Source organism: Vidua chalybeata, chromosome 1 (assembly GCF_026979565.1).
Source record: "Vidua chalybeata isolate OUT-0048 chromosome 1, bVidCha1 merged haplotype, whole genome shotgun sequence".
Taxonomy (NCBI): domain Eukaryota; kingdom Metazoa; phylum Chordata; class Aves; order Passeriformes; family Viduidae; genus Vidua; species Vidua chalybeata.
Window position 1 is genome coordinate 37,924,160 of NC_071530.1, and position 24,786 is coordinate 37,948,945.

Here is a 24,786-nt window from a genome sequence, read left to right on the forward strand (position 1 = left end):
GAAGAGGATAAAAGTGGATAACCCTCTTGCCAGACAGCAGAACATGCATAAACAAACATACAGTGGCCATAGTCCTTAATTCCTAGGCTCAGTCCAGGAACATTCTTCTGCAACTCTTGGCAAAGGGCATCACAAAACTGACCTCTCCTCAGGCACTATAAAGAAGATTTGTAATAGAGACCTTCCATCCCACTCTCCTACATCTGCCAAGTGCTTTATTCGCACACTCAAAAATAAAATTGCTAAACCAAGTTCAAACCAGAATGCTTCATCCCGAAAGTATTCTTTATTATTAATACTTGCAGAAAAAGAAAAAAGTGGGCCTGCTTCTCCAATCACTTATGCATGTGAGCAGTCTTAAAAGTCCAAAAAGGAGGAAGAAGTAGTAGTCAGGTATTTTCATTGTATACTTGCTTTACCAGGTAACTAACAGCATAGGGATAAATCTTGGCTGAGTGTTTGACCTCACAGATATTCTCTATCCAATGCAATATTAAATAATCTTCTCCCAGTCAAACTCACTTTGAAAGGTTTGTGGTACCACTTGCCTTTCTAGGGTTTTTTGTTTGATTTTGTAGTTTTACTTCTTTTAAGTTAGATTATATTACACATCCTTCTCTTCCTGACTTCATTTGCAGTTAAATATCCTTACTCTGAGGAATAGAATTTTTCTGGAAACAAGATTCCTATTGCAATTTTTCCCTTCAGGCAGAAAAAGGACATTTTACAGCGAGTTAGTCAAGTCTGCAGCTGTACCAATTTTTTATAAAAATGTGATTTTTTTCCCCTTCCAAAGCAGAAATCCATTTTTAAAATTATGTGTGGTTCTGTGCTTTGGATCAGTTGTGATTCTGCCCATTAATCTGTGATCATTCCTGTGCTCAAACATTGTATATTTTGTATATTGCTGTAAAAAAGGTGCTATTTTAGATTACTATGATTTCCATCTCATAGTTCATTTAGATGAAGATCTACTTATGGATCCCACATCAACTTAGCAGACAGGTTACTGTCCAGACTATTTGTTCAGGTGGAGTCCCTTCCCATCACTTGGTCCTAAGATACTTCTACTGTACTCTAACCCCTATTAACTCAACAACAGAGTAAATGGCATTTAAAATCTTATTTTTTAAGTAGTTCCACTGTGCAAGCACTTTGTTAAATGTGTGCAGTTATAAACAGATGCCAGCAAAGCACATACTTAGCTGAGGAACAGTCTCTACAAAAGGTTGAGCTGTATGGACACCTGTCCAAGTGATTGATGATTTGGGTTTGTTTTTTTAAATAAGATAGCATTAGCAACAGAAAAAATGTCCAATGCTGTTAAGATTCGATACAGAAAAAGTACATAAGCCTTCCTTAACAAACATGTTGAAGACTAATAAGCTATGTTAACTACTTAAGCTCTTTACACACATACTCTATGCAGACACTGTCTGCGAGATACATGTGCTTTGTTTACCGCTTAACCTTCACACCTAAATCTTAGAACAGGCACCATAATATGGACTAGGAACAGGTCATATCATTTGGTCTCTGCTTTTTGACCTTGTAGATGTCCTAGAACAATAGAGGTGTTTGTGTAAGGCTCCTCTGCAAGGTTTGAGTGTAGAAAATTGATTACACATCTATACTGCTCCAGAACAGAAGATTGCTGGTAGCTGACAGCTTCTCCATCTGCTTTGCCTTCCCTGCTGACCTCTACCAGTGCTCCCCAAATTACCACAGGGTATCCCCAAGATTGTCACCTGGTCTGTGTAAGCAAGGAATACACCCATTTACTTTCCCATTACTTGAAGTTTGGTTTTGAAGACAAAATATTCCTTCATGCTTCTGAATCCCAGTGTACTATAGAAGAAAAAAATCACCAGCCAAAAACACAGATACTAGGGAGTGTGTAATAAGCAATAACAAGGTTTTGTGTAAGTCATTCTGAAAGCATTTAAGGAAGTACAACATTTTTAACTGTCGAGCTACTGAATAGAAACTTCTCAGACAATAGCAAAAGAGACTGGTTTCTCAACACTTTATACTGTGTTCCATTATCTTTAACCTCCACCCTCCTCCCTATCGTCCCTATCCTCCCTTCCCCATCTTCTTCTAGCTCATTTTCCAGCCTGAAGTGCTATCATCACAAATGAAAAAGAAAAGGACATTTAGATGACTTACATTCCCAGTTTTATTTTTGGCTTTCTTGACCTTCTGGCAAGTTGTTTTACCATGAAAATTTCATTAAAGTCTCTATTAAATTCAGAATGGAAGATGTCAAGGAGGATAGAATCTATTTTAAGGGCATTAATAACTATAGAGAAGGCAATACATTAATGCTGTATCAAAACAGCAAAGGCAATAATAGCTTTCTGCATTATGGAGCATCTTTTCTCCCTTACTTAAGGAAGAGTGCTTTCTTAGATTATTAGTAATTTCTTCATATGTAAAATTAATCTGCAATGATTCCACTGAGCCAAGGAGATACAGTACTATGGAAATAAGATCTTGGCATAAAACCCTCAAAGCCATACCCATATAGAGAAATGGGTACTTATCACATGGTCCGATCAACTGTAAAAAGAAACCAGCTAAAATCTATGCTTTTATTCCTGTTTCTACCTCTGCAGAGACTACTTCTCTTTTCAGAATTAATAAAGAGAACATTTCTGACCCACCTGTCACAATCATATATATTTCTTCCATATGTCTTATCTCAAGACTTCCCACAGCGATGCAGCAATTTCCAGTTGCCTCTCTCAGGTTAAACAGGTATGAAACTGCAAATTCTCTGAGACTCCTTGAAGCCTTACTTTTCCTTTCCAAACCAAAACATTTTCTGAGATATTTTTCTATCTTTCTGTCATGGGGAAGGTCTGCAGGGACTAAGTCCAGATGGGAGCATTAAGGTCCAGGACCACAGTAGCAAAGCAAGTGTCCTGTACAGTGGCATGCTAACATAATAAAAGAAAACACCACATGGGGTACTATAACCACTACCAAATTAAGGTTGCACAAGGAGTGATCTGTGTGCCCAATTTCAGGGAGCAAACAGAAGCCATGCCCACTCTAGTGAGCCAGATGGAACACATCCTGCTCTGCACCTGAGGAGAAGTCTCTCAGTGCAGCTTGCATCCAGACAGTTAAACTGTGCTCCCTTGTCAGCAGGACAGCTCTGTCCACAGAGCGTAGTTTATTAATCTAGACATAGCCCTAAAGGCCAGACCATCAGTAGAGCACATATTGTGATATACAGGGCATATGTCAGTAAAAGTGACATTTGCAAGGTCATGGCTGCAAAATACAGGGACAGTCTATTTCAAACTAAGTAGAATTTTTAAGTGGAAAACAATAATGAGAATGGCATACAAAATAGCTCCCAATCTTTCAGCTGTTCTAATGGAATCTGGCAAAAAGTGCTGAGATAAGTCACTCAATATTGTATTAAAAAGGCTGCCCTTCAACATTTTAAACAGTAATATACTATTATAACATGTATTAAAAAAAAATCTAAGAAAGACCAAAAAGAGCCAGACCGAGTTCAGGGATTTTGGTTAAGAGAAGAAAGTTAGGCACTAGAAATCCCTCCAAAAATCCCCCCAAATAAATCAAACACAAAACCTAAAAAAAAAAAGGTTATTCTAGGTAGTTGGTAGAACTGGCACTCAGATAATGCAACAATGATCAAGGGTTATATAAATGGGACAATTTCAATGTACATATAACAAAGATTTCATTTAGATCATGAGTTCATACATCAAGTAGCAAATTTAATTTAAAGTCATTGTGTACAGCACATGCACTGTTTATACAAAGTGACACTTATGGGAGCAGTAAAGCAGACATAATGTTCCATTAATGGGCAGAGAAGGTTATCCATGCATTTGTAACCAGAATTCAAGGTCACAATTTTTCCAGAAACACAAACGATATCTGATCTTTACAGGGTAGGGTGGGGATGGGGAAAGGATGTAAAATTGCCTACCATTTGGGGGTTTTATTTATGTCTATGATCAACAATGGAATACATAGTGCTATTTTCACATGTGAAAACTGCTGTGTATTACACTAAAACTAAAGTTCACTAAACCATGTTCCACTGGCCAAACTTGATATCTGTAGACCCTGGGCTTAACACTACCACTTTGTTCCTTGAATTACTGATCATGGACACAAGGCTCACCTGGCAGTGTGTAGACTAAGCAGGACATATGGTATGGCAGGCCAATTGTCATGACTAGTACTAAGCAGAAACAATTACTGGATGAATGATTTTAAGTTGTCCACATTTTATTTTAAAATTTTGAAGGGAGGTCGACAATGAAGGCTTAATAAATTACTGCAGTCTAGAGAAAAACCTTATTATTTCAGAGACAAATGCTCAAGAGGAAACAAGGGGTAAGGGGAGAAGAAATCTTTCCCAAGTTTTTGTGGGAATGGAAACAAAGGAAAGTTTAAATTACTAACAATACTAGAGATAAAGATTGATGAACAAATGAGTTAATGGAAAACAAATTAATCCTCCTAAGTAATAGACCTCCAATCCAGGGTCAGAAGAACAAACAAGGAAAAAACTTAAGAAGCAATTTTACTGTGGAAGAAATTGTGTCTTCAGACCAGTCACTAACTAAAAGTCAAGAATACCCAAAATATTAAGAATGTGTAAGATTGCTTTTGGGAAAAGAAAGCAAAACAAAGGCATCCAAAGTAATCTAGCATGAGGTTTCCAAACAAAGAAGACTTTGTGTGTGTGATATCAACTTCTTCAATTATTTCAACCCAGGAAAAAGCTGTTGACCATATAAAGGCCAATTCCTGAAAACACAGCTGACTAGTTCTTCTGCACAAAAATCACCAACACAACAAGCTAAATTTCACACATCTGTAACAACATAACCCCAGGTAGTACTAACTGGAGGATTTAATTGAAAGTGTATTAAGAAAAACAAAAATATTTTAAAAATCCGTCTTCAAACTTTTGACAATAAACCGATGCAGTGGTACTAAAATGTTTTTGGTTTTAAAAAGCTCACACAAATCATGACAAGCTCTTACTTCATCCTTTCTGTCTTTATCTGTGAGCTCAGCCAGACAGGCAAAGTAGAGTTAGAGTAGAACAATTTGTCTACTCCCATTTTTAAGAGGTTTGTTTGTTTGTTTTGCCAGAAACCAAGTAATCCCTCTGGGGAATTTCCACAGAGTAAAATTTCCCAATATCACCTTTTGGCCAGAAGTCCCATAACTGCATAAACAACTTTAACACAGAACATGTGACATATTTACATGTGTTTGGACCACCAGGACTCAAATTATAAAAACTTAAATTGAAAGTTTCCACTGGGCTAATCCACTGTGGAAACCATATACATGGCACATCCAGAAGCCAGTATGTTTTTTGCTTTAATACACACGTGTAATATCTAGAAGCATTCAGAATTTGAGGCATAGATGTTTCAAAAATAGATACAGTGCATGTTTGAGATGTGAAAGTATGAAACCAACAGTCTTTCCTGGCATTCTGTAGATAGCAAAGCACTTAGCCTAGAGGCAAAAGAATACAAAATCACTTCGGAAGGTTTCCCTGAAAAGCTTGGGAAAAGTTTCATAGCAACAAGGTCCTGTAGTGTGTCTAAAGAGCTAGAGCACTTTAAAATTGGTTAGAAAATACTAGAGCAGAAATACTAGAGCAGTTATTTTATGTGGATAATCTTTGTTCCATAGCCAGGCCTGCATCCAAGTTCAGAGTATGCCCTCGGGCATGCTCTAACCCAGTACCTAATGACACCAGCAGAGCCTCCAAGAATCCCATGGTATTCTTGGAGGGAAGAAGCAAAGCCAATAGAAATAAGCAAGCCATGGGTTGTTATACTAGTTAGGAAAAGACGGAGAGCAAAGGTCTTTAATGATGTTTATTTCAATGACCAATATAGTGCTATACAGCATATATGACAATTAATGTTCCGGTATTTCAAAGGATCAAATCGTATAACCATGCAAATTAAGTACCATATTTTGTGTCGTGCAAGAATATCACCTATTAAGGGATAACTACTTCTCTTTAGGGATCTATACTGAAGCAGCTAAATTCTCCTCCTGAGACTGTTTGAAGACAATACAGTAAGATGCAAACAAAATCCCGCTGCAAAGATTTTCTCACATTTGCAGAAACTACTTTTCAGTGGCTAATAAATTTCATTTGGGGCTTTATTTCTCCAGTTTGTCCATACACTTCCACTAGCTATATGGTCATAAGACTGACATACAGTTGCTGAATTTTAGTAGGTATGCATAAGCATTCTTTCAGAACAGCACTTTTCATAAAATAAAAATTTTATCTTCTCTGTTAAATTCTCATTCTGCCATTAAGTTCACTCAGAAAGTCTGCCCTTAGCATATTTTGTCTTTAATTAAAAATATTATAACAGTAAACTATTACACTTAATTTCCCTACCTACTCAGTTTTTAAAAGCAATGTATTTCATTTAAAACTTCCTTCTTAAGTCAGGTCAGCCCATATATCTGGGTCAAAAGTTGAGAGCTTTTTTGGGAATTAAAAAATCCCAACTCTCCTAGAATAAGAACTTGATGTTTTAGGTCAAAGCACTTAATTGTACTGTAAGTTTAATTACCTATAAGACTTATCACTAGATTTTTCCTAAATCTACTGGCATTCTTTCCACCTGTGCCTCATGTTTAAGATTCAAACTCTCAGAAACAGGGTTTTAATTAGGTGGTGGGGAAAAGTGAGACTTGCTGTATAAGAACCTGAGAATTCCTATTCATTGTCTGTATTATCTGACTCTAAAGGCAACACTGAAAGAAGATAAAGCTCTACCAGATAAGGTTGCTAGTGGAAGAGATCAGATAAATCATTTGACCTGCAATACTGCCCTGGACACTATCTCCAGTGCAGAAAGCTAAAAAAAATTGCTCATGACTGAACTGTTGATAGTTTAGTAGAAACTCAGAGGAGACCCTGCATAAAGAGTGCTACTGGATGGAAGCAAAGGGTGTAAACCACAATGAAGTTAAATTTCCCCTGTTGGTGTTACTCAAACATATTTACACATATGAGGGTAGTGGAAATTTTCACAGTAAAAGAAAGGGAAAATTGGCCTTTTATGTCTAAGTTTATTTGCCTTATCCTGCAAGTAATAACATTACGTGACTCACTTATTAATCTGATAATACAAACTTAGAGAAAACATTATAAATTTACAAAAATATTGAGTCCACTGAAATGCTTCCCTGAAGTGTTTACATAATAGGACAATGGTATGAAATTGTTCTGAAATAAAAAAAAATCAATAGAAAAAAATTTTCACTTAGAAGGGGAAGAAATTTGTGTTACCCATAGCACATTAAGCAGCACCAGGTCCGTGCTTCTTGCTTATAGTTACTTTTCACAATGAAAATCAAATCCTCCTTACTCAAACCATCAGTCCTTGCAAAACTGTGACAATGTTTTCCTACATCCAGCTTATGAGACACAGTTCTTGATTGCAGGAGGGCAGGAGAAGAGCAGTGCCCATCACCCAATGCCACATGACCATGGCCACTTGCATTGGGCAGGGATGGAACAGAGCAGAAAAGCAGAAAGTAATATGGAGTTGTGTCTCTGAGGTGATTTGGATGAACTTGCTGAACAGCTACCAAGAGAGATTTTTGTTCCCAATTCACCACCTGGAGCATCTGGTCTTAAAGACTTCACAGACTGGAAATCAAGTAAATAGAGAAATGGCATTTGGCAGGGACATAATGGCCAGGGTGGCCTTGAAGGATAGAAACCAGAACCTGAGGCTCCTTCTAAGCACTTCACACATACTCTGCAGCATGGTAGTCACAGTGGATGTTGCTTTCCCAGGGGCTTGGCTTCCTGATTTTTCTACCCAATTAATCATCCTTTGGTTATAAACTAGGATAGTTACACAAACGTCTATCATCTGGCTTTTTTTTTTTTCTTTACTAATTATTTGTTTTGATAAAAGAGGTGGAAATGCAGTTTCAGGATTTCAAAACTGGATTTTCTCTCTCTTGCTTGTACGTTATCAAGAGAAATTCCATCTAGAAGGACTACTTCTGGGAAATCTTGCCCATTCCTGTATAAAAACCTAATCTTAAGAAACAGGGCTAAGAATTCTCAGCAAATTAAATCCTATTAAGTTTTAATGGGTCTAAATACCTAATTCCCCTTAGTCAACAACTTCATTTTCTTTTTGAAATTTAATAATTTTTGTGCATTTTAAGTTAGCAGCTATTAGTAAAGAGCACTTTGAATTAAACAGTGGGAATTTGAATATACTTCCCAGAAAAACCTTTAACAGGGTCATCATCCTACATTAGAGGATAAGTGTGCAACTACGCACACTTGCCTTACAGAGTTTATAAGATTGCCTGAGTGCTATTTTTGTCAAGAAAATTGATTAAGCCTATTAAACAGACAGTATTTCCCACAAGAAGCACTAATAAAATAAAATGTACATAACCAGAAATCTAGAGGGAGAAAATTATAAACAGGATTAAGTAGAGCTTGCCATGAACTTGAGTTAGAGAGGCAGAGATAAGTTCCTTAGAAAGGCAATAAGCAACACTTTCACACCAATTCTCTTGTGTGAGAACACCCATTTCCTTGCACTGAATAGCAAGAACTAGTCTGCAAATAATAGTAGCCTGTCTGAGCAAAAGCATCTCATCCCTCAATCTCAGACTGGCCATTTTTCATGGTCTGGATGATGCAGTTTTGCAACTCCTCTTTGAAGGAAATGTCAATCCTGCTTTTGCTGCAAAAATCATCCAGTTACAAAAAAGAATATCATGTTTCTAAAAAAAAGGAAAAAAAAGAAGAGTTAAGCCTGTTGCTATCTGCTGTTTGCCTTTGGGTTAGTTTTAGGGCAGCTTTCCTTTTAGATAGCTTCAGGTTAGAAAGTCCTACAAGAACTATTAAATGTGGAGAAATGGATACAACCTTTGACTTGGCGAGTCCCTAAGCCACAGATTGCTGAAAGCAATTGATGGAGTGGGAAAAGCTTCACTTTATGCCTGCCTACTCTCATATTCTCTCCCTAAACCTCAAGAACTGGAAGTCCTCCAATCCACAAGAAGTTTGGCCTGCTAAAGTCAGGCCACATTTGATATCTTCTTTCACTCTCATAATTCTTAATTCAAGTATTTTATGCTATCAAGCACGCCAAATCAATAAAATCATGCTTTTTCAAGGTAATGTATAAGGAAAGTTAGTGGTAAAGTTCTACACCAATGAACCATTTCTGCAGCATATTTTCAAAGCAAAACCTTTTAAATTTCATTGTTTCTTGTATTTTATCAGCCGTAAACTTAATACCTTTTTCCCTAAATACAATTAAGGGTTTCCTTCACTTTATTTAGGATGCTCGGATGGAAAAAAAAGCCATATGTGGAAATTATGGAAATTAGCTGTTACAATAGGGTTTTTTTTAGGAATTAAACAAAAACACTTTATACTTTTCTCTAGGGCTCATCACTACAGAGTATTTATTGTACTTGAGAGTACTGATCATTTACATGAAACCAGTCCACACCCTCAGGTAAGATAGGCAAATCACTTTAGAAAAGTACTGTTTCAGAGACACATTACCAAAGAAACAAGAAAATTAAAGAGTCTTCAAAGAACCCATTCCTTTTAAAAACAAAATCCTTCCTTCCCCTCCCTAAATATACAGCTGCCTTTGGACTACAAATCTTCAGATGGGTTGTTTTTTTGGTTTTTTGGGGGTTTTTTTGTGCAAAAAGTATATCTGTATAACTGGAAAATGTTGAAGACTTCTCTTGGGCAGTTTAAGTTCCTGCATGTTTCAACTGTTAATCATTAATTCCTAGCAGAAGCACAGGAGTTCCAGCAGGGGTAATCCCAGTTGTAGCCAAGAGAATATCTGAGATGTTTTACTTTGTTAATAAACCAGCTCCCAATAAATGGCTAATTTTGCTTTATGTAAAGCACAGACTCTGAAAAGCAACTTCAGAAAGGATTTTTTGCTTATTCTATAAGATAAATTTGGGAAAAAAATCTTACCATTCAAGGAATTGAGGAAATATTTGTCAGCATGCAGGTTAGAAATAGTTCTTCTTAATTCCATTTATATTACAATGTTTAATGGCTTGTATGACAAAATTAGATAAATTTCTTGAGCACAACATCCAGAATCAAATCTGGATTTCCAGACTAATAGAAACTGAGGCTGTTCTTCAGTTTAACTGCAGTCACTCTCAAGGAAAACTACCTATTATGTGTTTCTATACCCTCTAATACATGAAATAGATAAAGACATCTAGAGCAAACACATATCTATCAAGAACATGTGTGTCTTCTTCCTGGAATAAGATGTTTAGCAATGCATAGACAGGATTAAACCTGGCTACATTTTTCTATTTTTGACTTCTACTCTTTGGTTTTAACAAGAAATCCAAAATAAAGCCAATAAGAAGTAATATCAGCTAAATTATGAAGCTCAGATTATCTGGGGCAAGCAACAAAAATCCATCTCCTGCTAGAACCTTTTGCAGGTTTGAGAATTACACATTTCCAAAAGAAAACTAGCTCTTGGGAAAAGTTACACAGAAGAAACCATATCCCATTGGGAAGGGAACTCATCAGTGAATTGGAGACAGTGAAAAGAAGTAGCCCTTGTTTCAAGGGAGTACAGGCTTTGAGCTCCAACACTTCTGCCCTGGCTCAGATAACACTGGCTGTTATGGGTTTGTTATGGATGCCTTTCTAGGTGAGTCGAGTCCGAGTCAGACTCTTTCTCATGAACCTGTACCAAGTGGAGGAACAGGTTTGTGTTGGGAATTTTTTTCTTTTCACAAATGGAATGGGACTGCTGGGAGACATTCCTTGAGCTTTTATTACAGCATCAGCCTCATTACATGGTTGGGACAATAGAAAGATGGCAAAAGCATCTCTCAAGATGGCATCTTGCATCTCTGAGTTTCAGCTGAATCCCTTCTCCAGGGAAGGAGAAACACCTGCCATCAGTCTAGCAGGAGCAGAGCATGCAACCTTGTTGAAGGGCCATTAAGCTTGAGCAACTGTGTGCTACAAAATCCATTTTGCCCAAATCTACAAAGTACGTATGAGGAAAATATCTGTTATCCTTTAACATCCTGCCCCTTACAATATACTTGCCAATCCCTTCCGTTTATGCCTCAAATCTGCAAGAGTTCAGGACATTAAAAAATGAAAATATTTGACAGATGGTCTCAGAAAGGTCACCAGCAGTCTAAGAGGGACGATGACTCTCTCCTCTCTTCAGGGAGCAGAACAGAGCTACAGCTAAACTCAAGATACAAGGTCTTCAGAAGAGCATCCTCCTGAACAGCAAGCTACAAATTACATTACAGACAGCTTTGCTGTCTTTCTTTAATGAACAAGTAAATTGGAGTCAGTGAAACTCATGACCTCAAATATTAGAAATTATACAATAAAAATCAAAAAACGCAAAGTCAACTAAAAATCCTATTTTAGTACATGCTATGATCTTGGCTATGTCATTAGCAAATTAATAAAAGTAAGAAAAGGAATTGTTAAGCTCATCTAAAGCAAAGCAGCAAGCTTGTAGATGTTTGATACTGCTGCTGAAAAACAATTAATCTTTTCAATTATATTTTATTCATTATACAAACCAATAACCAATAATGTCAAACTGAGTGAGCCAGTCCTATTGCCACTCTCACTGCCAGTAAATCCCCTCAAATTTAATTGAAATATTTGTTTTAAACTGAGTATAGCAGGTACAAAACCCACAATTAATCCACTTATCCCTCTTTAAGGAAGAAATAAGTAAAATATACATTTTTTTAATCAGAGGAATTACCAAAATATTTTTTTTTACATTTTAGTCAAGAAAGCATGAAAACTCCCATAGTTACTTCAACTGAAGATTATTACAGAATACAAAACAAAATATTTTGTGCAACGTATTATGAAAACACAATTTAAAAAAAAAGATTCCAAAAGAAACAAGGAATGCAAATGCTACTGGATTTTCTTCTGAACATTTTTCAAGAATGCACGGTTTCTCCTGATAAGAAAAAAAAAGATTTTTCCAGCAAGGACTTGATGATATCAACTTTATTCTTCCCCATCCCCCCAGTGATGTCTAGTGAAACACCTGTGGGAAACAAACCTTTGCATCAGATTTATTTCAGTCATGTTTGATATCTCTTTAGAATTCAACAGGTAGAAGTATTTCACATTTACCTATAGTCTTCAAACTAAATTAATAAACAGTTGTGTACCAGACTGTAAACTTCATGTTTTGTCAGTTTCAGCAAACAATGAGGAAGCCAATCTCTGGGTAACATGATTCCTTACAAAGTTTAAGTATTTCCAGTTTCAAGTAGATAATCTTAAAGCTAGTTTACTGGACAATTACTGAAAAAAACTCAAAATATGGCAAACTAAGCCCAAAGTCTTACATCGGCATTTAGGACATGAAAAGGAAACAATAAAAAAATGCAAGTACTACATTTATAGTTACATTTCACAAGTGCACTTCCTTTCCTCAGCTGTATGTATTGCAAAGTAGGAATAATGACACAGTGCACACTTGGTGACACTAAACTGGAAGGTGCTGTTGAGTCCCCGGAGGAACAACATACCTTGCAGAGGGATATAGAGAGATTTGGACAATCATTAACAGTATGAAATTTAACAAGTGCAAATGCTGGATTCTGCACATGGGACAGCAGCACAGGGCACAAGTATGAACTGGGAGATGAGTGTCTGGAGAGCAGCCCTGCAGAAAAGGGTCTGGGAATGCTGGTTGGCAGTGAGCCCTGTCAGCCCAGCAGGCAAACCCCATCCTGGAGTGCCTCAGATAGCATCACCAGCCAGTCAGAGGTGTCCATCCCACTGCATTCAGCATTGCTGTGGACTCACTATGGATACCGTGTACAGTCCTAGGCTCCACAACTGAAGAAGGATTTAAAGGTCCTTGGATGCATCCAGAAGGCAACAAAGCTTCCAGGCTTTGTTTGAAGGTCTGGAAGGGATGTCCTGTGAGGAGCAGCTGAGGACTTTGGGATTGTCTGGTTTGGAGAGCTGGAGGCTGAGGAGCAACCTCATTGCTCTCTGCAGCTTCCCAGGGAGGGGAAGTGGGGAAAGAGTAGCTGATAAGACACATGGGAATGGCTTAAATCTGCACCAGGAGAAGTTCAGACTGAATATAAGGAAGCAGTCATTTACTGAGAGGGTGGTCAAACACTGGAGTAGGTTTTCGAGAGAGGTGCTTGATGCCCCATGCCAGTCAGTGTTTAAGAGGCACTGGGAAAATTACTGTAATATTGTGCTTTAACTTCTAGTCAGCCCTGAAATGGTCAGGCCATTGGACTGGGTGACCATTGTAGGTCTCATCCAACTGGATCTACTCTATTAGATCAATTAAAATGTCATTTAATAATTAAAAAAAAACAACAGCCATTGACCCCATGCAGACCTAACTTTGTCCCCTGGTATTGTTCACTATACAACATGAGTAATTTGCATGAACACATACTGTATAAGACGAAAGGGATCATGGTTCTGTTGCAGAATGGAGGAAGGAAGGTGGAGCATTTTTGTTTTTTAAAGCTATGACATCTTCCTCATTCAGGATTAAATAATTCTGTCTAATCAGTCATTTAGAAAGGAACATGTAACTAAAGGAGAGAGCTTCATATTTACAAGGCTCACTCAGCTACCCAGGAAGAGACTGTATCTAATTATAGTCAGCCCTTTGACATATTCAGGATGAGAAAGGAGATCATGAAGCACAGTGAAATGTTAGTCATTCACACACACCTCTCTTTTTCTGAACTCGTCTAATCATTTTTTTCCTATTTTTCCTGCATGCATTGACCCTCCACACATTTACCCATTTTTCTTGCTGCCTTGCTACTCTATTTTTTTCCTATTTAAGTGTCTTTTTTAAAAATCACGTTAAGCAATAAAATCTGACAGCAAAACAGCAGCCAAGAATGTCTGAGGGACCAGTGCTGTAGTCAGTGGTGACAGAGGCAAGATGAAACTGCTGCTTGGTGTTTCCCAACTACTGCAGAGATGCAGAAGATGCACCTGAAAGCTTCACCAGAGTAACTGAAGTGGCAGAGAGAAGCTGCTGAGTAACTCTCAGTGGGAGAGGATGTTCTACTGCCTGGCAGCAGCACAAGATCAACAGATAGGAAGCTCAGCAGTGGTGGTGGCTTGATGCAGAGAACATACAGCAGAATTCAGCTAAAGGGTACTCGCCACCACAAAGCAAAAGCAGCTCAGAGAGAATGATCTCAAAAGCAGCAAAGTCAGAGGTTTGCAAATAGGATTCTTGAGCATCTTTCAATTACTGAAATCAAAACTGTGAAATTAGATACCTTAGACAAAAAAACAATATATGAAAATGAACACATTTTACATGGCCTGCTAGAACAAAACACCCTCAACAAAACAGAGATTGCTTTCACTTCTATTTAGGGTCTTTTTTGTTCAAATCAGAAGATTCTGGCCTTTCACTGACAGAACACTAGATACTGAAAACTGAACCCTCTGAGTGGAATAACATGGATTATTTTGAAAGAATTAAGCTAACAAAAACCTCATCTATACTCCAACAACACTATGCTAAAAATCAAGCATTTGGCAAATTTGCTAACTGATAATAGAGGCCAAAATATTTCTCTTGAATAGCATGCAGAAGGAAAGGTTTGGACAATATTAATCTAATTTTTCATTCACAGGCAGCTGGGGGCACTGAGCCAGATCCTTTGTTCATATAAGTTTCAGCAGTGCTGTGGCCAGCTACTGTTGTGTGCCATAAAAGTTTCAAGGTTCTGATGAATGTAAATTTGGTAATTAATTATAAGCAGGCCACTATTTTTCATGACCTAATATCCATATTTGCAATAAAGCACAAAGGACTTAAGCACTTATTCTCTGCAAATGAATAGTCATGCAAAGGAGGCCTCCTGAATGCCTCAGTGTCTCAAAGGTGGATCAAAAAGAGATATATTACAGCCCACATGGTCAAGGAAATAAATCCTTAGTTATGCACTCTTTTTCTGCTGATGTTTCCCATTCTGCTGTTCCGAAAGCAAGCAGATGTCTTTAAAAGCATGGCTCCAGCCTTTCACATCTGGCTCTCACACCTGTACTGCACAGGGTTTGCTTGTTAAAGAACCTATCCAACACCAAACAGAGACAACACTGGTTTGACTCCTAAAGCTGACTCAGTAGTCAAACATCAAACCTGACCAGCCTTTCAAATTTCCTCTCCTTATAATACTGAGCACTACTGGCATGATCCAAACAGTAAGAGCATTCCCATTCCTTCTGATCTACACCAGCCTTCTCATCAGCCTTTCACACTGGCCTACCAGATATAATAGGAGTAACATGTCAAGAGCTATACCTGGATCTTGGGTAAAGCTCAGGCTGTAATCCTCTCTCTAGCTCTGGAAAAAAAGGTGTTTTCCTGGCTCAGTTGAAAGCAAGAGCCTTGCATTTCCAGGTTAGGGAATTCATAGGAATAGTCTCAGGTCTAAAACTAGACCAACCCCTAGATTCCTCCATGGCCCTTTTAAATTTAGTTCTGTAAAATAACTCCATAAGCTTGCCATGATCCCTGAAGCAACCGTTAATATTATTTACCTATACAAAGTATATCTACCACTAAGTATTTATAGGTTCAAAGGATATTTTATTGACAAAATTATCTTAGTTTATGCCTTGACTAAGATTCCTGTGCAGAGAACTTAGAAAACATTTAGTTGCAAAATGCCCTGCTAGAAATATACAGTTCTGTAACCTTTAGAAGTCCATTAAAAATGTAAGACTCTGGAATTCACAAGTGCCAGAAAAACACTGCCAAATACCATTAAGCCAGTAAAGATTCTTCAGAGTTAAAAAACTTAGGTTAGATTTCTTGAAATGATCCTGTTGATCTGATGAGATAGGACACATTCTACAGCCGTAAAAAAAAAAGGTAATACTTTGTCTACCTATTATGTAATGCCTTCCTCAAGCATTTTCAAACAAGAGGAGTTCACCTGCAGACTTTTAGTCCAAAGCTTGTGATAAACCTGCTTTGCAGAAATCAAGATGTTTGATGCCAATCAAACTAAACGAATGCTTATGTTCTGTAAGGTGGGTAATCACAGTTACAGCACTTTATACTGTTAAATACCAGTTGAGATAATGTCTATTAAAAACAAATACAGGTTTCAGGGGAAAGTAAGAGGCAATTAAGCTCTAAGCCCTTTTATTTTTTTCCTCACAATAGATGGAATACACTTGATTTTAAGATTTCACTTTTACACTTACAGCACAAAATCCTAGCAGAGCATTTCACATGGATGTGACATATTTAGATCCTGCAATCATACTAGATGCTGCTCCCCTTATTGGCATCAAGGAAAACACTTTTTCTTCCCCACACCTTGGAATTCCCATTTGTAAAACATAATTATTTTGCCTCCATTATAAATTACTGAGAGCTGTTGACAGAAAAGTAGTATGTAAGAATACAGCAACATTTTAAGGAAGAAATTTAAGTAGGTTGTTTTTAAAGTGCAAGCTATGTACATCAGATTTGTTTTAAATACTGATTTTAAAATAACTACCCATCTTTTCTTGGATTTCAATCTTGTCAAACCACAGTAAAATGAGACTTGGTTGTCACTCAGCAGTGATATTTCATCATGTACAAGAAACAAAACCCAAAAGGAGATTTGGCTTTCTTTTTAAAAAATAACTTGCCAAACTTCCCCTATAAAATTTAACACCACTCACATTAAAAGTTCATTTCCTCTTCTGCCTTCCAGACCCCAGTAGTTATGATCCCTCTAATATTAGATTATGAGGAGGATGGCTTTCTCCAGAGACAGATTTCCTACTGAACACATCATCATTTTCAAACATGAATAACTGTAGCTTGAACACAAAGACATACGGGACCAAAGAAGGAGCTTATTTCTGAAAACCTGTGTTGAGGAAGGTCCTTTCACAGCAGTAAAGCTTACACTAGGTAATAACTAGCTTCATAACCAAATCTCTAAAGCAATGTTCTCATACTGAAAGGCTCTGCATCTCATTACTAGGTCTGGGGTTCATCCATCCATATTCATGAATTGTAGCCAAAAAAAAAAAAAAAAAAAAAAAAAAAGGAAAGAATCCTGCAGAATACAGCTTTTTAAAGGCTGATATAGGTGCTAGGTTTTTCTGACAATACTAACAGCATTTACATAGAGTTGTGTATTATGTTCCTCCTTTCCATGGCATGAAACACCTGCAGACTCCAGCAGCACATCTGGCAGGCTCTCACAAGATCCTGTCTCCAGCATCCAAGTAGCAATACACCACCAGTAAGTCTTTCCAGACATCCTCATATCCACATGCAAAAATGACCATTTAATAAATGCCATAGAACTTAATGGAAACCCTTTTATTTATGCAGAGATAAATCCAAAAGACAAATAGGACCACAGGTCGCTGCATCACTCCATCCTCCTTAGATCCTGAAGGAAAGCAACCATTATCCTGAGTCAGCAAAATGGCATGACTCTTGAGAAGGAAGAGTAGGGTACAGTTGAGAGTCAGTGTTCTCAGAGCCCTGACCTAGACATGAAAAGACACAGTCCTCCTCTCCAAGGAAAATTACCATTTAAAACAAGCTGACAGCAGCCACAGAAAAATCAAATCAAAAAAGTTTGAATTTGAAAAGTTTTCAAATTGCCTGTGAACAGGATTTATATAAATTGCAGATGGCCAACCCTGAGCTTCAGACATACACATGCAGCATTTTGTATCACTGTTCTGAAGTAAGGCTGCTGAGCCAAAGTAAACGTCTCCAATGATAACACTGGAACTTTGTAGTTTAATCTCCAGGTCCACACTCTCTGGGAGAATTCAAGCTCCACAGTAACAAAACCATGTGCAAAACACTTTAGAAATATCTTACTGTTTGATCTATAATGAAGTCTACTACTAATGTGACCTCCAATAAATCAGGCTGCACACAAGTTCCAGCTGGCCCTCAGAGACAGTCATATCTGGTTGCTACACCAGCACAAATCCAATGACTCCAGACATACTTAAAAAAGAGTGCAGAATTTGTTCCAGAAAGTTTAGGAATCTGTATCAGGACTGTGACATTTCCAAGATTATTGTTTTCCAGCTACCACCAAGAGACAAGCAATGAGCACTCAGAAGATAACAAACTGAGTGCTGTGGGTAAACTCACTCAAAAATTGTTTCACAATACAGAATTGTTCTTAAAATATGAACCTTGTTAAGGAAATTAACATAAAGAACTTTTGAAGTGTTTTCCAGGTGTTTGCATTAATAAACAGAAAATCCCTTATGGTCTATTAAGGAAAAAAAAATGGTATGATATGAATAATTTCCTTGTTTAAAATGAAAGAGGAGAAAACATCCAAGAACTGTCTAAGATTAAAATAGGTACAAAGGCCAATTTTATCACTTTGAGAAGCCAGACACTGATGATCTGTATGCACATGAATTTGCATATTAATAAATGCTCGACAAAAAAGTAAATTTGGGGGAAAAAAAAGAGACCCAGCAGAATGGACAGATCCAAATAATCACCAAATACCTAGCATTTTGAAGAACTTTCAAAGAATAACAAAGAGGAGACCTATGAAAAGCTGAGACTGGTGTTAAGATTTCCCACATTAAATTTAATCTTCACACATTGAAGATTTTCTCCCAAGTAGATCTGTTTGTTGCCTTCTTTTTTTTAAGGTTAAAATGGCTGAGTAATCTCAAAACAGAGGAAACATTACATTGTCCTGATCAGAACCTTTCTTGAGATAAAACATTAATAACTGACACTCACTGACATAGGGCCAGATATACAATAACTGCATGAACAACTGCAGCAGCACCCAGGGTCTGCCAAATCCCCAAGCCCTGTGCGAGTTGTTTCTCCTCTTCCTCCTCTCATGAGTCAACCTTTTGCAAAATGAGGAGAACATGAATTATACCTACATTTCTCTATCCTGTGCCTGAAAGCGATGGATCTTACCAGAGGGCTGCCTCCTTTCTTCACCTAGCTAGCATTTTACTCTGCAAGGATTCCCATTAAAACCTCAGGAGGCTTTTCAGCAATTAACACAGTGGGAATGGTAGTTATCAGCCTGCAATGGGGTCGTGCAGCAGCCTATCTGCCCACAGGAACACAATGCAATTGCAATCATTAGTAGAAAGCTTTGGAAAAGCTTGAAAGCTTTCCAAGTCACTCATAATGCTGTGATTGTGTGCAGCTCCTGGCTAGGAATATCTACAAAGCTGCATAGCACCTGAGCTGGCCTGTTAAAGCATCATGAGGAGCAAACTTGAAACACATTAACCTCCAATGCACTAGCTGCAAACAATTACCAAGAGGCTCTCATTGCCTTTAAGAGACCTCATGCAAAGCCAAGTTTCCCCATGTCTGTTTTCATCTAATCAGCATTACAGAAGTTAGCCTCTGACATGTATTTTATCTTCAGTCTTTGTTTGCAAACATCAGATTTTGAACAAGACCTCATCATGTGTTGGGATTTATTTTTCTTTTTTCCTTAGAACCTTTTAACTCAAGCCCTGAGGAAAGACTTGGAAGTGCGGGGGGGGGGGGGGGGGGGGGGAAGGGAGGCACAGGGTTTTAGCACAGATGTACCTATACAGAAAATATTTATCTGAAAGTTTTCAATAGTGGAATAACATGAAAATAGTTGCCTTGTCCCTACCAATTCAAAGTTTTGGAAAATAGGAAAGGTATTTTTCAGCTCATTTGAAAGAGAATATAAATCATAATTGTTGCAAAGGAAGGAGAAAAAGATTGTATTTCCCAAAGTCAGGCTTATTGATTAGACTTCTAAGTACATTATAGAGCTAAAAGCTGTACCAAACAGCTTCCACACATTTGCTGACTCTGCAGGTCATTTCAGACAGCACTGCTTATATCTTTACCATAGAAAGGCCCATTTTCAAGGTCACTGAAACTACTTTTGCTGAACTTTAATACTGCATCTGCACGTGCTAAATCCTGGATATTACACTATTGACTTAAAGAAAAATTACTTTTTCAGCTTGACTACATCACGTTCACTGAAATTTATGTGCTCTGCTTCGGTGCCCTTATTGGAGCTACTCAGCAAGGTGAAAGTTCTGGATGAGTTTTGAAAACTCCTACTTGTACAATCAAGCACAACTTCCCTCATGTGTATTCCTGGCTTTTCTGTGCCAGGCAAGGAATTATCAGAGCAAAGCTGTTTCACAAGGTCACTCCCAAGCTTGATTCCCTCCCCAAGGACACATAGGGGGACAAGTTTTTGCAGGTAGTGCTACACTTCAAACGCAAGCAACGTTGTTACTATTACCTGAGGAACTCAAGTGGCTGGCTCCACCACATTCTGCCTTTGAAGAGAACTGTAACAAATCCACAGGGAACCATAGCTACTGCCTGCATTTCCCCGCTCTGAAGCACTCACAGGAGTAGAGAACCATCTAACCAGAATCTTTCCACAACACAAACCCCCCTGCCACTAAATACAATTTAAATCCAAGCACCTGAGGATGCCTGTAGGCTATGATTGCCCTGAGAGGCCTCAGGTGAGGCCTCATGTGCACCTGCACATGCCCTGCCCTCTACCCAGGGCTCCATTTAGACTCAAACACAGCAGCCAGGTCTGGCCTGAGTGATGTTGTGAGTACATCTGTCTCCTTCCTACAACATAATCTCTCCATCCAGAGCTGTAGATAACCCTAGTCATGGCAACCAGTTCCACCCAGCATGAGTGTAGCCCCCTGACTAATTTAGAAGTGGGGTGGGAGGAAAGGCTTGTATTCTAACCATTTAAACTCAATGTCTTTAATCAGCTAAAGTGAAGTGTCACTATCAGTGTCACTGCTTTATATGAATGCTTGAAGACTGATCGAATCTTTTTTTTTTTCTTTTTGGTAGCCACCCAGAGTGACTTTTTGACACCTTTTACTTTAATAATTCTGCTTAGACCTTCATAACAGGAGCTATTATGGACTATGGCTATTATCAGAAATAGAAACATATGTTCCTCCCTGGAGGAGGTGAGGAAAGATTAAAAAGCTGGCTATGAGGAGAACTTTCAACAAAATTACGCACAGGCTTTTCCTCCATTATCTGCTCCATTCCCGTGAGCTGGTAGAATCTCCTGTGGGCAGGTACAATCAGGATTTTTCTTTTCAGCTCCACAGTGTAAATGATGGGGCAGAAATAGGCTGTGTGTTGACTTGCAAACGCTGAGTTTGGTCCAGGCACAAGATCTACACAGCATTAAATGGCCCCCAACTCTTTCCCTGTTCCCTAGCTAAAGATTGCATTTGCACCTATCCCATACAGACATTTCCCAGGGCCTAAGATATTTTATATCACTGGCTGATATATAATACACTGTCAAAAGGCAGCAATTTGGCTATTTTGCCTGAAGTCAAGTTGGTTACAAAGATTGCTCTGCTTCAGAAAATTCTTGACACACCAATTTACTATCTCATTATGTTCCTATTCTTTAGAGATAATACAGTCACATTAAATGCTCATTAATGTTGAGATTAAGAAAAAAATTAACCCCTCATTCTACATTTTTCTCTGTTTTTTCTATAGCTCATGTCCTAAGCACTTTGATTTTTATCTCATGTACATGCCAACTAATCATCTTTGCTCAAGTAGTAAGGAGTATTGAACAATATATCTGATAAAGCTTATTAAACAGATGGGCATTCCCTTGAGAGATAATACACAGAAATACTTACTTTATAAAATGTACATTTTTTTAAATAAGAAAAAAAAGGATGGAAGAGGAGAAGGGAAAAAAATAACAGGAAAAATAATTAGGAAAAAATTAGTGATCAGGCATGTGCCTAATTTTCCAACAGAATTGAGACTAATAGAGCCAGAGGGGCCACAAACTTCATTTTGTTGTGGCTTTTGTGTGGAGACCAGTCACAGGTACGTGTGCATTTTTTGTCACCAAGAGATGCACATAGCCCTGAGTAGAAACTACAGCAGGTTGACTTGAGTTTGGGAGGCAGATTTATTCGAGAAAAACTCTGCAAACATATGCTTATATAGCTTCTCTTCTTCATGCCAAGTAACTTCGTCAACTTCTTCATCTCATTTCCAACATACCAATCAATCTTTCCTGATAAATACTAAGTACTCTTTCAAAAGTTTATGTACTGGAGGTGCTACTTCATGTATACCAGGTTGAGACCATTAAAATCCTTAATTCAGCAGAGTACAAACACATGTTTAACTTTATGTACAGGAAGTGAAAATAAGCATTATCTTTAGGATATTTTGGAACCTGTGTGAGGGAGGTGTGGTAAAGAAAAGCCATTTGCACAGTTCCTAGCTGCTTTGAACTGCATTGAGTTAACAACGCAAAAAATTATTATGTAGAGAAGCATAACCATCAGGTTTTAAATAGAACAACATCAGAAACTCTAGTATGAACTCTAATAGACTTGAAATCGTACATTGCCTTTCCAGAATTTATTTTTTTGTCTACCAAATGACTGCCTACATAATGAATTACACACACAATGAGGAATAAAACAGTGTAAACATAACCATCTATCCAAAGAGCACTCAAACACATGAAAAACTTCAGCATGAAGTATTGAGCAGTTTAATTTTCCAAAGTCTTCATTTTGGAGGGAAAAAGTCCCCCATCACCTAATCAGACAGCAAACTCACTGCTATTGAAGGATGAAGTGCTGAAGTTAAGTTCTCACAGTATTTGCTTGTAAAAGCCTGAGGATGAGGAAGAGAGGAGAGGAAATGACAAGAGAAAGTTTCCTCTGGGCTACACAGCAGAAGCATCTGCCAAAGTAATAGAAGTTTGTGTTTATAACAACAATTGCTGCCCAAGATTGGCACAGAGGAGCAAGTAGTTAATCAAGCTGCCCTTACCAGTTTGGTATTTCAGAGCAGCAGAAGATACAAGAAGAGTAAACAAGCACTAAAGGGCCAAATTCTTCTGGAACCACATGTCAGGGTACTTCCAGAATAACTCAAGATGATCTTCAGCCAGGTGCAATGTAGCAGGAAGGGAAATGTGGCCACTGTCACCAAGAACAGACATACAAATAGTTTTATCTTAGCTGCAGTCTGGCTCATGTTATGGAGGAAGGGTTCATGGACAGGTCTAAGAACACCCACTCTGAGTCTTTTCAGGCGAAGTATATTTTATAGTAGGCCACAGATACAAATAAGCCAAACAGGGAGATTAGAAAGCAAGTTATCTCTTTGGCACAGATTTTCATTGGTGTGAGGCCCTGAGGACCAGCAAGATTTGCCACAATAGGCTGCTGACAGCATTTCTTCTGCAGTATATTGTCCTGGCTCAATAGCACAAGGTCAGACTGAATGCCGGTTTTCCGCCTCTCTGCTTCTCCTGGGGAGCAATTGCTTAGAAAAATATCCCTTTACTTGACAGGTTTGTAACACAAACAAAAAAATCCATCCTCATTGTGGTTATTGAACTGACTTCTTAGGAATCAAGCAGTGTAAGACTAATAGTGTCATAGAGCCACCAACCACACCAACGTAAACTTAAATGCACATGAGTAATAGCTGAGTGGGGATAGCCTGATACAATAAACAAATAAAACTTATTTCCTTTTTTTTTTTTTCATCTTATACAGACACTTCATTTTACAATTAGCAATTAATTCCTTCTCCATGCAGAAAGTAAGCCAAGATAACTAACTGTAAGAATTTCATTCATGCACCCCTGTATGCAAAATCTCAAGTCATCCTGAAGAACAACTACAGCGAATGTGATGGAAAGGGAGGCAGTTGCTTGGAGATTTTAAAACTGTTGACAAATTACAGCTGTTTTTGTACACTCTCAAGATGCGTACTTTAAGGTTGATGCTTTTGTGTATGCAATAAAAGGGGATAATGTGGGGGAGGTACTGACACACCAAGGCTAAGAAAGAACATCACTACACCATAGTCCCTATAGACATAGCAATCACCTTTTAGGATACATCTGGTAACAAAAGACATAGATATAGAATTTCACAGAGGTCTTCCCCAGTGCTGTGGTCTCTTGTGCTCAAGAGGAAGATCCACCCCACAAGGCTGTCTGCTCCATACAAGACGTCTCCTGAGCAAGCAGCCACGCCCTCAGCATGGCTGTCAGTATGTTGAGGCATCACAGCTTCACAAAACATCACCAATCAACTGTGTTCAAATACAGTGAATTTCCTGAGATCTCAGAACAAACCCCATGCTATAATCCCACAAGTGTACATAAATTATGTACACTTTAATTATATGAGCTTTACTTATACACCATCAAGCAAACCATCAATTTGGCCATTATTATAAGTATCTTATGTATATTTAAGCATTATTATCAGCAGACTGACAGGGAAGGCTAGATAGTGTTATCTGAAGCAGCAGCCCACTTTTCCTCAAGGTCCAGCTCACCATGCACTGGCTTGCCTCCCCCAAAAAAAGCCTTTACAACACATCATGATTTATGTGGTGTTGTGAGGAAGGCTGTTCTCACTGAAGCTGCAGAGCTTAAACAGTGCAGCTGATCTCCTGGAGGACCCCTACCCAAGGCAACCTTGCAGGACACACTGCCCCACCAGTGCTGACAGTCTCATGTGCAATCTGGGTAGGGTCTGCTCCGTTGTCCTCCCAGCCTGCTCCTGAAACCACAGGGAGGTCTGAGAGGATAAGGGATGCTTGCCCACATCTCAGCCACAATTGGCCCTGGATCCTTTCAGGCTCAGTCTAG